This window comes from Cnephaeus nilssonii (assembly GCF_951640355.1).
Source record: "Cnephaeus nilssonii genome assembly, chromosome: 6".
NCBI classification, from domain to species: Eukaryota; Metazoa; Chordata; class Mammalia; order Chiroptera; family Vespertilionidae; genus Cnephaeus; species Cnephaeus nilssonii.
In genome coordinates, this window is record NC_137077.1 from 50812916 (window position 1) to 50827195 (window position 14280).

Genomic DNA, 14280 nt, shown 5'->3' on the forward strand with positions numbered 1-14280 from the left:
GGGAATGGAAAGGAGGAAAAAATTGGAAGCGGTGGGAAAGGAGAGGTGATAGATTTAAAAAGAGAAAATGGGGAGGAGAAAAAGAGGCACTATAAAGCTGGAGGAGAGAGGAAGGGGAAGAGTGTAGCACCAACTGCTCTGTAATATTAGGTCCAAATGAGAAAAATGGACAGACTGTTGCTGAAGTGGGATCCAGGCAGGAGGCTTCAAATGGGAGAAAAAAAACCCACAAAACATTAAGGCAAACTCATAGTGAACAAGGGGAAAATAATTTTTAATAATAATAATAAAGAGAGAAGGGAAAGGCTGGGCACTCATTGGTCATCACAAAAATAGGAAATTCAGAATTAAGCTCTCCATGGTGGGGCTGAAATGGACTATTTATGAGGGGGCTAACAGGGAGATAAATTATGCAGGATTAGGAGAACCATTTAACTTCCTGGCCCCCACAATGCTGCAGCAGGAGCCTGCCCAGCTATTTGGCTCAGGGTTTTAATGAGTCAGGATGGAGCTGTAGAGGACAGAGGCCCAATGGCCAGCAGTAATGGCACACACCAGCCCCATTGGCCAAATGCTGTCTCCCCTCATTGGGCAGCCCGCCTGGGCTCCAAGAGCCATAAAGGGGCCAGAACGATGCTGCTGGCTATGGAATGGCAGAATAAAAACGCAAGCAGAATTTTTTTTGTTAGGGTAGGGAGAAGCCAGTAGGCATGATGAGGGGAAGGGAAAAGAAGATGGTATAGAGATTTTATTTATTTAGGGGTTTGGGTGAAAGGACAATGAAAAGGTGGGGCTAGGTCTGCCTCAGTTTATGACTAAATAAGACAGTGTTACTGGACAGTAATTTATGCTCGGACCTGTTCTTTAAAAGGGGGAGGTGAAGAGAACAGATGAACAGCAATAATTCAAAAGACTGATACTCTCAACATTCCTTTTGAGGCTGGCTGGCCATGTTCCCTCATTAAAACACACCTACAACACATAACAGCGTGGACGCTGCAGTTTTTCACAGTTCCTTCACCAGCGAGGCTCTGAAACATGCTTCTTTTTGTCTCTAACAAAAATGATTGGTTAGTTCCCTCTTTTTACTCGCCTCATTAAATATCTATTTCCCACCAAACACTGTACCTTTAGCCCTCTTTTCCACAGCTCTTCTTCTTTAAATTGATTTTAAAGAGAGAGAGGAAAGGAGAACTATATAGAGAGAAATATCAATTTTTGTTGTTCCACTTATTTATGTATTCATTGGTTGATTCTTGTATGTGTCCTGACCAGGGATCAAACCTGCAATCTTGGCGTATCATGACGATACTCTAACCAACTGAGGTACCCAACCAGAGCCCCCACAGCTCTTCTTGCTTGTAAACTAAACAGAGAGGAGTTGGCCCCATTCCAGCTACTATCAAGTCAAGTAAGCATCATTAAACAGTTTAAGTTCCTTTATTTTACCTGAAAGTTAGCTTACCCCACATTTTCTCTGAGCCCCTATCACAACTAAAACCAGCTTAAGACCTAAAATCATTCTAGGTCAGGTCCACAGGCCTGAAGGACAAAGGGAAATTTCAATTAAAAGTATGAAGGCCCAGGCCGGTGTGGCTCAGTTGGTTGAGCATTGTCAGATGCACCAAGAGGTCACTGGTTGGATTCCCGGTCAGGGCATGTGCCTGGTTGCAGGCTCCATCCCCAGTAGGGGATGTGCAGGAGGCAGCCGATCAATGCTTCTCTTTAACATTGGTCTCTCTCTCTTAAAAAAAAATAATTTTTTTTTAATCAATAAAAGCATAAAGAACCAAGAAGTAAAACAAGTAAAACAGTCAAAAGGAGAATGCCTTCGTGGTTTCCAGTGAATCGAGTGTGGGGAAATTTAGCCAAGAGCTTTCATGTTCTCTACTGTTGGTTAACCCTAGGCAAGAACTGTGTCCAACACAGCTTTTTCCTTAAGGACAAAAGGATGGGGTAGGGTGAGAAAGGAAGGAATAATAGTCTGTTACCCAGGGGTATGGTATTTGTTGGTTAAACAAGTCACTGAGGCTGCCAAGAGGTCTGTAAAAGGAAATGAGCAGAATCTAGTCTACAATAGGGAAAAAGCATCATTTTGGAGGGAAAAGAATAGCAGTGAATTAGACAGGGGTATAAATTTTCAAAATGCATTGGAAACGTTGTAACAATCTTTTTCAAAAGTATGTTTATAAATTCTTCAAGAAAATTTCATGTAGGGAGCTTGGAAAATTCTGCACAATGTTCTAGAATCTAGAAGACTAACTTTGAAACAGAAAGTATTTTTCTATTATCAGAAATATAGTTTGCTCAAAACTGAGCTGAGAGAAAGATTTTAAACCTCCATCAGGCTTTGCTCTGGTTAGGATTGTTTAATATTTTAAAAAGCAACTCCCCTTCTGTTACAACTCTGCTGCACAGTCCTGACTTGTTTTGTTTGTCCTCTAGCTCTTGTTCCTCTTTGTTGCACCCTTGCTCCCTTCTATGACATCCTTTTCCTCTTGAGCTATTTATTTTTCCCCAAATCAAAAGTTGGGGCTGAAGAGAACTAAAGGTGGCTGAAGAGATCTCCCACCATTAGCATCTCAGAGGGTTTGATAACTGTGAAAATGAATAGGAAAAAAAATTCCATCTTAATTCTCACTAAACTCTAACTGAAATCTAACATGCCTAATTCATAATAGCAATCACACATATTTTCATATCATATTACAGCTATTAAAAATCTCAAAATATCCTTTATACTCATCACTACTTTGAAATTATGATAGTCACCAGAACTACCATTAGAACTTGCTATTTAATGGATTACTAAAAAAGCACATATATTAAATTATAAAATATTTAAAAAACTTTTTTGACAACTATCCTAATAAAGAGGAAATATGCAAATTGAACATCACACCATAACAAGATGGCTGTGCCCACAGAGGAGGCAGGGATCCCGTAACACAAGATGGCTGCGCCCACAGCTGAGTTCCCGAAACGAGCCTTAAAGAGCAATCAGCAGGAACCTGAGGCTGTGTGGCGCTGGGCCGGGGCAGGGGACCTGAGGCTGTGCCCCCTGCCTGGTGGACCTCAGGCCACATCCCCCGCCCAGCGGAGCTTGACGGGGGACCTCAGCCCACACCCCCAACCTGGCAGGGCTTGATGGGGGACCTGAGGCCATGCCCCCTGCCCCGGTGCCGGGCCGGGGGACCTCAGGCCATGCCCCGTGCCCTGGTGCCGGGCCGGGGGACCTCAGGCCATGCCCCCTGCCCCAGTGCCGGACTGGGGGACCTGAGGCTGGGCCCCCCACCTGGTGGGGCCAGGCAGGTGTGAATCTCGTGTAATTTTGAGGCACACGTGGGTGGGTGGGGACTTGACTCTGGTTCCCATGGTGCGCCCCAGACTCTGACAGGAGGAAGATTTTCATATACATTTTACTAATTTTCTTTCATCTCTGACACTTCTATTATAGAGAAAGAGCAAATAGCAATATTAAAGTATTTCCTTGAATTAATTCCCTTTTAATGTGCATGAATTTCATGCACTGGGTCACTAGTATTTCAAAATAATTGGTTTCCTTTGTAATACTATGTATTACACTTTATTAATTTTAAAACATGATTTTGAGAAGGGGTTCATGGGCTTCACCAAACTCCCAATGGGGGTCATGACACCACAGAAGTTAAGAATCCCTGATTACACCAGGTAGTGTACTTCAGAGGAAGAGGACCAAAATGGGCTGAATTTTACAAGGCAGGGCTCCAGTCATCTCTCTCTGCTATTTCTTTCTATTTAAATTTTTTTTTTTAAAAAAATCTATTTTAGAGAGACAGAAATAAAGAGAGAGAGAACACAGATTTGTTGTTCCACTTATTTAGCATTCACTAGTTGATTCTTGTACGTGCCCTGATTTGGAATTGAACCTATAATCTTGGGGTATTCGGATATTGCTCTAAATAGCTGAGCTATTCTGCCAGGGCTCTCTGATATTTCTAACACAATTCTTGTACGGCTAGAGTAGGAGGGGGAGAATAAAAGTTTAGTAAAGCTTTTTATCAAAGTGAATGTCAATTTGGCTTTTATTCCATTGTTCCTTATATTCCCTCTCATGTATTAAGAGTGAATTCTTAATAATTCTCTAGATTAGTCTTGAACTGCATGCATAGGAAACTATCTCTCTGTAAGCAAATTCTCAAAGTACCTAAAATTATTAGGTGATGAAATTTTGGTTTTTAAAAATATAGATTATTCTATTGAATTACAATGAGTGGAGGAGCTCTCCCCAAAATTTCCTTTTTGAATTATTGGCTATTTTAAAATCTAGCTGTCCCATTTGTTAATATCCTTGTTAATGGGTCTTCCTTTGTTGTTTGGTTTTACCTATGACTAAGGTTTTGGCAAAGAGCCACTCAGGGAACTCTGGTTGAAGGGCAAACTGATAATTTTCAGTAAATGTGTAGAAATTTCCAAGACACAGAAGGTGGGCATCATTCAAAATGGGGACTGAAGAATTTGAGTCACACAGGATCAGGAGAAGGCAGTTTATATGCCTTGAGAGAAGATTTATATGGTAACACAAGAATAGAATCTTTTTGTTTGTTAATCCTCACCTGAGGATATGTTTCCATTGATTTTTAGAGAGAGGGAAAGATAGAGAGAAATATTGATGTGAGAGAAACACATCAATCGGTTGCCTCCTGCATGGGCCCTGACCAGGGCCCGGGCCGGGGAGGAGCCTGCTATCAAGGTACATGCCCTTGACTGGAATTGACCTGGGACCCTTTGGGTCCACAGGCCGATACTCTATCCACTGAGCCAAACCGGCTAGGGCTTACTTCTACTTTTTAATGTGGCTTCTAGAAAATTTAAAATTGCATATGTGGCTTGCATTTTACTTCTTTTGAATAGCTCTGATCTAAATAATATGCTCAAAGATCTGATAGGAATTTTAATTTTATGCCAATCTTGAATCTCTCCTCCTAAACTCATTTTCCCTAAATGCAATTTATATTACACCAGAGGCCCGGTGCATGACATTCGTGCACTGGGTGGGGGGTGTCCCACAGCCCAACCTGCACCCTCTCACAGTCGGGGACCCCTTGGTGGACATCCCCTGAGGGGTCCTAAGCGCTGCTGCGGAGGCGGGAGAGGCTCCTGCCACTGCCACTGCTCTTGCCAGCTGTGAGCCCTCTGGCGAGCCAGCTGGCGAGCCCGGCTTCTGGCTGAGCAGCACTCCCCCTGTGGGAGCGCACTGACCACCAGGGGGCAGCTCCTGCATTGAGCGCCTGCCCCCTGGTGGTCACTGTGCATCATAGCGACCGGTCGTTCTGTCATTAGGTCAATTTGCATATTAGCCTTTTATTATATAGGATGGCACTGGCTCTCAACCAGGGGCAACTTCACCCCCAGGGGACATTTGGCAATGTTTGAGGACATTTCTGCTTGTCACAAGTGGGGAGATGCTACTGACTTCTAGAGGGTAGAGGCCTGGGATATTGATAAATATCCTACAATGCATAGGACAGCTCACCAAAACAAATGATCTGACTCAAAATGTCAATTGTGTCTCTGTTGAGAAACCCTGCTACAGGGTAACAGGGGAAGGAAGAAAGAAACAACAACAAAAAAAGGCTGTTTTTTACTTATCCTCGCCAAACTGCCAACACATGTTTTTGGATCTGAATCTTGGAAAAAAAAAAAAAAAACGAGGCAGAAAACTTCCAACCTCACTTTATAAAATGGCTGATGTATTACAAGATCTGCAAATACTTAGGGAAATTAGGAAGATGGAGACAGAAGGCACTATAATTGGGAGAAGAACAGATTAAATGAAATTCTCATGTACTGCCTTGATAGTAACAAAGGGATAAAACAGAAGAAGTAAATCAAAACAAGTTTGGCTACTTCAGATTTTCACTCCCCAATGGAGAAAAAAATTAGTGAGAAAAGAGATTTACTTAGTTTAAGAAATGTTAAGAAGCATAAAATGGAATATCAGGGCTATGAGGAAGTCAATCTGAAAACTGGTGTTAGTTGCAGAACAGGCAGGGAAAGTATACTTTTTTTTTTTAAGAACAGTTTATTGATTTTTAGAGAGAAAGGAAGGGAGAGGGGGAGAGAGAAATATCAATGCGAGAGTGCAACACTAGTGGCTGCCTCCTGCATGCCCCACACTGAGGATCGAGCCCACAAAACAGACAGGCACCAACAGGGAATTAAACTGCTGTCAGGGAATTGAATCAACAACCTCTTGCTGCATAGGATGACGCCCAACCAACTGAGCCAGAGCAGGGAAAGTATAGTTTCTTATTAACACATTAAGCGCCCAGCCTGTTTTGTCTTCCGGACAGAAAGTATAGTGTCAGTCACCAGTGACTGACTGGGCGCTTAACGTGTTAACAATTTTCCATGGCATGCCCTGGCTAGTGTGCTCAGTGGTTAGAGAGTTGGTCTGCGCACTGAAGGGTCACGGGTTTGATTCCCAGTGAAGGGCATGTACCTGGGTTGCATATTTTTTTAAAATGTTTAAAATGTACTTTTATACATCACTGATAAATCCAGGAACACACAGTTTTAACATACTAGTAAATGCTATGAAAATAGTAGACAGTATCACTCTCAGCTTAGACAAAATGAGTATCTTGTCTTCCTTCTTATTGTGAGAGTGCTGGTATGTCACGGAGCAGGTATGCAGAAATCTCACGTGCTTGTGACATTATCACATGGGTGGCATGTTTGATCCCCGGCCCCGGTCAGGGCACATGTGGGAGGCAATTGATCAATGAGTCCACATCAATTTTCTCTCTCCCTCACTCTCTCCTTCCGTCCCCACCCGCTCCCTTCTACTCTCTCTTAAAATCAATGGGAAAAATATCCTCAGATAAGGATTAAAAAAAAAAAATCAATGGAAAAAAATATCCTTGGGTGAGGATTAACAAACAACAACAACAACAAAAACAATTTTTCATGGCAGATCTTTGGTCAAACCACCTTCCATTTCTAGGAAGTTTCATTCTCACCCGTCCTTCTGTGATAAAAGAATCTGGAATCCTACCTACCAGCAAACTGACTAAATGACCAGAGTTAAGTGAAGAGTTAGGAATGGCCTTTGCTGGTTTGGCTCAGTGGATAGAGCGTGAGACTGCGGACTGAAGGATCCCAGGTTCAATTCCGATCAGGGGCACATGCCCAGGTTGCGGGCTCCATCCCCAGTTGGGGGCGTGTAGGAGGCAGCCGATGAATAATTCTCTCTTATCATTGACTAGAGGCCTGGTGCACGAAATTCGTGCACGGTGGCGGGGGGGCGGGCGGGGCGTACCATCAGCCTGGCTTGCACCCTCTCCAATCTGGGACCCCTTGAGGGATGTCCGACTGCCGGTTTAGGCCCAATCCCTGTGGGCCTCTGCCTGCCGGCCTGATCGCCCCTACCTTGCCCCCCTGCGGGCCTGGTCGCCCCTACCTTGCCCCCCTGCTGGCCTGATTGCCCCTAACTTGCTCCCCTGCCGGCCTGATCACCCCTAACCGCCTCTGCCTCGGCCCTTGGCCTAAGCCGCAGTCTGGCCTTCCTCTGTGGGAGGCGACCTGGTGTATCAGGGGAAGGCGCCACCCCCATTACCCCACTGCTGCTGCCACTGCTGGCCTGAGCCTGGGCCCTGTGCAGCCGCCATGTCTTTGTCCAGAAGGACGTCTGGAAGGTCATCCGGAAGACATCCACTCTAATTAGCATATTACCCTTTTATTAGTATAGATGTTTCTATCTCTCTCCATTCCTCTCTGAAATCAATAAAAATATATTTTAAAAAAAAGTTAGGAATGGCTTGAAGAACAAGGATGGTGAGAACTGTAAATCAGGAATACATCTCAATGAATAAAGTATTAAGATTTTTAATTTTTAAAAATTGATGTGTAACATAAAATACAAATCAACAAATTCTATATAATAAAAGCCTAATATGCTAAGTGTCCGGTCATCTGGTCGGCCATTCAACCAATCAAAGCATAATATGATAATGATATGCTAAAGCCACTCAACTGCTTGCTATGATGTGCACTGACCACCAAGGGGCAGACAGTTGACCAACCAGTTGCTATGATGTGCACTGACCACCAGGGGGCAGACACTCCAATCAGTAGGTTAGCTTGCTGCTGGGGTCCAGCCGATCGGGACTGAGTGAGATGAGCCAGACACGCCCTGGAGCCCTCCTGCAGTCCCTCCCCGGCTGGCCAACCTCCCACGTCCCTCCCTGGCCCCGGTCGTGCACCAGCAGGGTCCCCTCAGCGTGGCCTGCACCCTCTTGCAATTCAGGCTGAGAGACCCCCCCCACCCCTGAGTGCACGAATTTCGTGCACTGGGCCTCTAGTTTTTATATAAGTATACTAGAGGCCTGGTGAACAAATTAGTGCACAGGTGGTGTCCGGCCGGCCTGCCCTGATCAGCCTGGCTGGTGGTGGGGAGGGGACGCGGAAGGTTGCCCAGGCCCGCTCCCAATTGGGGGCGGGGGGGCTGATTGGGGGCCGGGCTGGCTGGGGGGAGGGGCCACAGGAGGTTGGCTGGCCGGCCCCACCCCCATCAGGCCAGTTGGCTGGCCACAGTGCGCGTCATAGTGACCGGTCGATCTGGTCGCTTGGCTTTTATATATATAGATGCCTGGGTAATCAGAACCCAGATCAAAATATGAAAGAGAGCGGAGGGATGGGCAAAAATGGTGAAGGGGATCAAGAAGTACAAATAAGTAAGCCATGGGGATATAGTATACAGCACAGGGAATAGTTAATAATCCTTTATAATAAAAGGGTAATATGTAAATTGACCCTAATGGCGGAACGACTGGGAATGACCGGTTGCTATGATGCACACTGACCACCAGGAGGCAGATGCTCAAAGCAGGTGCTGCCCCCTGGTGGTCAGTGCGCTTCCACAGGGGAAGCACTGCTCAGCCAGAAGCCAGTTTGTGGCTGGCCAGCGCAGTGGCAGTGGCAGGAGTCTCTCCCACCTCTGAGGCAGCGCTAAGGATGTCTGACTAATGGGTTAGGCCCGCTCCCTGCGGGTAGACATCCCCAGAGGGGTCCTGGACTGCAAGAGGGTGCAGGCCGGGCTGAGAGACACCCCCCCTTACTGCACAAATTCTCATACACCGGACCTCTAGTATCATGATAACTTTGTATGGTGACAGAAGGTAATTAGAACTGTCGTGGTAATCACTTTGTAAGGTCTATAGATATGGAATCATTATGTTGTACAGCTGAAATTAACATATTGTACACCAACTATATAATAATAAAAAAATGATTTCTCATGTCCTCAGATTAGTACTAGGAAAAACAGTTTTTAAATTATATTTCAGAAACCCAAGGTTTTAGAAATATGTATGAACAATAAGTGAACTTAATAAAATAATTATTGGTCTCTTCAAGAAAAAAGAAGATATGAAATATTTCAGACACCTCAGAAGGCTCCCTCATACCCTTCTTTCTTAAGCTTTTAAATGAAATAATTATTTGAAACACTTAATGTAATATCTGGCATATAGCATATACTTGGCTAGTTTTCCCTTTTTTAATCTCAAGGTAGACAGGTATTTTAGTGAAAGTTAGTTTTTCTTTGCAAAGTAATTCAATGTTTAGGGAGAGTTCTTTTCCTAATCCTGTTGATACTAGTCTCCGAGAAGCTTTTTGAAATAGCAGCACTAACCAGTACTGAAGAGAAGGCTCAGGGGCACATGACAACTCAGGCCAAACTAAAGCTAAATTTTTGTCTGTTGACTCTGAGCCAAAGACAAGCATATGGACGTTAGAAATGTAATCGTTTCAAGCTAAATCCTTGGTAAAGTATTGTGACCAATGAAATTTTTGTGCAATATGCACTCAACCCTTAGCCAAATTCATTCCTGAAATGTTTTTGTTGGCCATCATACCTCCAGTTTCCATGTGGATTTGCCTCAGATTTAAAAATGCTCTTATATCCTGACCTATGATTAATTCAAGTCCCTCTCTTTGTTTTAGAAGAGTAGACTGGGGAAGGAGACAAATCAGGATGCTTTAGTTATTAGGAAATGAGCACTGAAAGCCTAAACTATTAGGGAACAATACAAGGAATTGAATTTATATTTGTGATAGACTGAAAAGTTGCTTATGCTAAAACCTAACTATCCCCACTTCTCTAAAGTTCCTGGGTTTGGCAGGGCTTCATGGACAGAATAGCTTTCTTTATTACAGTATCAAGTACTTTGTGGCACATTTTGATGAAGGAAAATAGTATGAAAAAGCTGGAGAGCGAGTATGGGGAGCAAGCTCTAGCATAATGATACTGGTGATGAGCAGGGTAGAAAGAATAACTGACCTTTCTCTGAACATTACTTAATCACTTCAATTGATCATATATTCTGAAGAAGAAACTGAGAGACCTGCAAACGACTTGATAAAGCTTTGCACCCTCACTGCAATGCTTCTATTCCCAATTCAAGATATCATTTATGTTTGGGGAAGTAGGGGAAGGGAGAAGGGAAGAGGCTAAACACCCACACCTCAAAGCCAACATAACTTTCATCTGTACCATAGTCAATCCTAGGCTCCTGCTCTCTACTTCAAGATGCTGCTGTTTATTAAATGAGTCACACATCCTGCTTTGAATGCTTCATGGCTCTTGAATGAATCATTTCAAAGTACAGAACTGTTCAACAAATAAATACAACCACAGCAGCAACAGCTCATAGGCTGCCTGTGTGAGCAAGGTAATTTATAGAGGAAAAATAAGAACAGGAAACTTCTTCCCAAAATACTCTGAAGAAAATGTTGTCAGGGGAATGAAGGAGGACAAACTAAAGGGAGGGGGGAAAACCCACCCATTGAATCTAAGGTAAATTCTTTCGTCTATGGATTGAGGAATTTTCTGTTTGGGGTGACTGTTTGAGTATCTTAAAGAGAAGATTCTAGTAGCTGACTAAATTAGTCCATTGTAAAAAGAAGGAATTTTGAGAGCAGAGACATTATATGGTAGTTGGTCTAACAGCAAAGTCATCTGGTATAATATAAGCTCCTCAAGAGCAAGGATCCTCATTTGTTTATTTGTAGAAGATCCCAAGCACCTAGAACAGGAGGTGCTTAATAAATATTTGCTGAATAAGTAAATGTCAACTAGCATAACTCATTAAAGTGCTACCAAGTATCCCCAACTTAAAAAGCCATTGTCCATGTGTACAAAGGTGGGAGAATTTTCATCGTCCATATCCAAAAGGAGAGTTGGTTAATTTTAAATACCAGCTCTTTCCTATGGAACTAAAGGCTGGGCCCAGTTAAGACTAAGAATGCCCTAATAAAAGGAGTTTAGAATAAGAAACAAATAGAATTCCAAAAATTAAGACAGTAAGAAAAGGTCAAAATGGCAGCAAAAGGTTAACTATCAGAAAGGGAAACTAAAAAAAATAAATAAATAAAATAAAATCCCATTTAAAACTGCATAAAAATTAAAATAAAATAACCCAGGAATAAATTTAACCAAGGATGTAGAAGACTTGTACTCTGACAATTATGAGACACTGGTCAATGCACGTCATAGCGGTTGGCCGGTTGACCAGTCGCTATGACATGCACTGACCACCAGGGGGCAGATGTTCCAACCGGTAGGTTAGCTTGCTGCTGGGATCTGGCTGATTGGGACTGAGACGGGCCGGACACACCCTGGAGCCCTCCTGAAGTCCCCCACCCACCCCCCGGCTGGCCAAACTCCCGTGTTCCTCCTCAGCCCGATCATGCACCAGTGGGGTCCCTTGGTCTGGCCTGTGCCCTCTCACAACCCAGGACCCCTCAGAGGATGTCGGAGAGCTGGTTTTGGCTCGATTCCTCAGGCTAGGCCAAGGGATCCCACTGGTGCACGAATTCGTGCACTGGGCCCCTTAGAGGTAGCGAGTATAAACTCTGACATTTTTCTTAATAATATATATCCTGGGCAAGGAAAGCAAAAGAAAAATAAATGGGACTACATCAAACTAAAAAGTTTTTTTCACAGCAAAAGAAACCCATCAACAAAACAAAAAGACAATCCATTAAATGGGAGAACATATTTGCCAATGATACATCTGATAAGGGGTTAATATCCAAAATTTATAAAGAACTCACATAACTCAACATCAGAAATACAATCCAATTAAAAAATGGGCAAAGGACCTGAATAAACACTTCTCCAAAGGGGACATACAGATAGCCAACAGACATATAAAAAGATGCTCAACGTCACTAATCATCAGAGAAATGCAAATGAAAACCACAATGAGATATTAATTCACAACTATCAGAATGGCTATCATCAATAAATCAACAAGTGTTGGCAAGAATGTGGAGAAAAGGGAACCCTTGAGCATTGTTGGTGGGAATGCAGATTGGTGCCACCATTGTTCCTCAAAAAATTAAAAATGGAACTGCCTTAAAAAATAAAACAAAAAAACAAAGAAAAAAGAAATGAAACTGCCTTATGACCCAGTAATTCCACTTCTGGGTTTATATACATGAAGAAACCTAAAACACTAATTTGAAAGAATATAGTCACCTCTATATTCACTGCAGCATCTCTATATATAAAAGCCTAATATGCAAAGTGTCCCCTTGGGAGTTCGACCAGGGAGTTCGATTGCTTGCTATGACGTGCGCTGACCACCAGGGGATGGCATGAAATGAAGGAAGGCCCCGGCCAGCAGCCGCTAGGGACCCCTGTGCATGAATTTTTTTTTAAAATATATTTTATTGATTTTTTACAGAGAGGAAGAGAGAGGGATAGAGAGCCAGAAACATCGATGAGAGAGAAACATCGATCAGCTGCCTCCTGCACACCCCCCACTGGGGATGTGCCCGCAACCAAGGTACATGCCCTTGACCGGAATCGAACCTGGGACCCTTGAGTCCGCAGGCCAACGCTCTATCCACTGAGCCAAACCGGTTTCGGCCCTGTGCATGAATTTTGTGCACTGGGCCTCTAGTTACTTATAATAGCCAAGCTATGGAAGCAACCCAAGTGTCCATAAATGGATGAATGGATAAAAAAAACCTGTGGTACATATACACTGAGTGGCCAGATTATTATGATCTGTGAACGCATAATGATCTGGCCACTCAGTGTATATCCTATATAATAAAAGGCTAATATGCAAATTGTCCCCTCGACCACGAGTTCGACCAGCAGGCAGGCCGGCCAACTGCCCATGTCCCCTCCCCATGGCCAGGCTGGCCAGACCCCACCCATGCACGAATTCATGCACCGGGCCTCTAATACACACACACACACACACACACACACACACACACACACACACACATATACACACACACACATATATACATACATATACACACACACACATACACACTGAGTGGCCAGATTATTATGTGTTCAGAGATCATAATAATCTGGCCACTCAGTGTATACAAGGAATATTATTCGGCCAGAAAAAGAACAAAATCTTACCATTTGTGAGAGCATGTATAGACCTAGAGGGTATTATGCTGAGTGATATAAGTCAGTTAGAGAAAGACAAATCCCTATGATTTCACTTATATGTGGAATCTAAACAACACTATACAACTAACAAAACAGAAATAGACTCGCTACAGAGAACAGACTGATGGCTGCCCAAGGGGAGGTGGATTGTAGGGCTGGGTATTCAAAAAAAGGTGAAGGGGTCAAGAAGTACAAATTAATAGTTACAAAAGAGTCTTCAGGGATGTAAAGTACAGCATAGGAAATATAGTTAATAATATTATAATAACTGCAGGGTGCCAGGTAAGTACTGGAAATATCAGAAGGAACACATTGTGAAATATATAATTGCCTAACCACTATACTATACACCTGAAACTAATTCTATATAATAAAAGCCTAATATGCTAAATGTCTGGTCGTCTGGTCATCTGTTCAACCATTCAAAGCATAATATGCTAATGACATGCTAAGGCCTCTCAACTGCTTGCTATGACATGCACTGACCGCCAGGGGGCAGACAGTCGACTGGTTGACCAATCGTTATGAGGTGCACTGACTACCAGGGGGCAGACGCTCCGCCCGGTAGGTTAGCTTGCTGCTGGGGTCTGGCCGATCGGGACTGAGTGAGACAGGCCGGACACAACCTGGAGCCTTCCCACAGTCCCTCCCCGGCTGGCCAACCTCCTGTGTCCCTCCCTGATCCCGATCGTGCACTGGTGGGGTCCCTCAGCCTGGCCTGCGCCCTCAGCCTGGCCTGGGACACCTCAGGGGATGTCAGAGAGCTGGTTTCAGCCTGATCTTGCTCAACACAGGAGCTGCCTCCTGGT

General features: G+C 43.7%; 1 protein-coding gene across 3 annotated transcripts in view; it reads right to left on the reverse strand.

Moving 5' to 3' along the window:
* Positions 1-14280, reverse strand: part of ATF7 (activating transcription factor 7) — a 110357-nt gene that overhangs the window by 31512 nt on the left and 64565 nt on the right. The gene's annotated exons all lie outside the window — the stretch shown is intronic.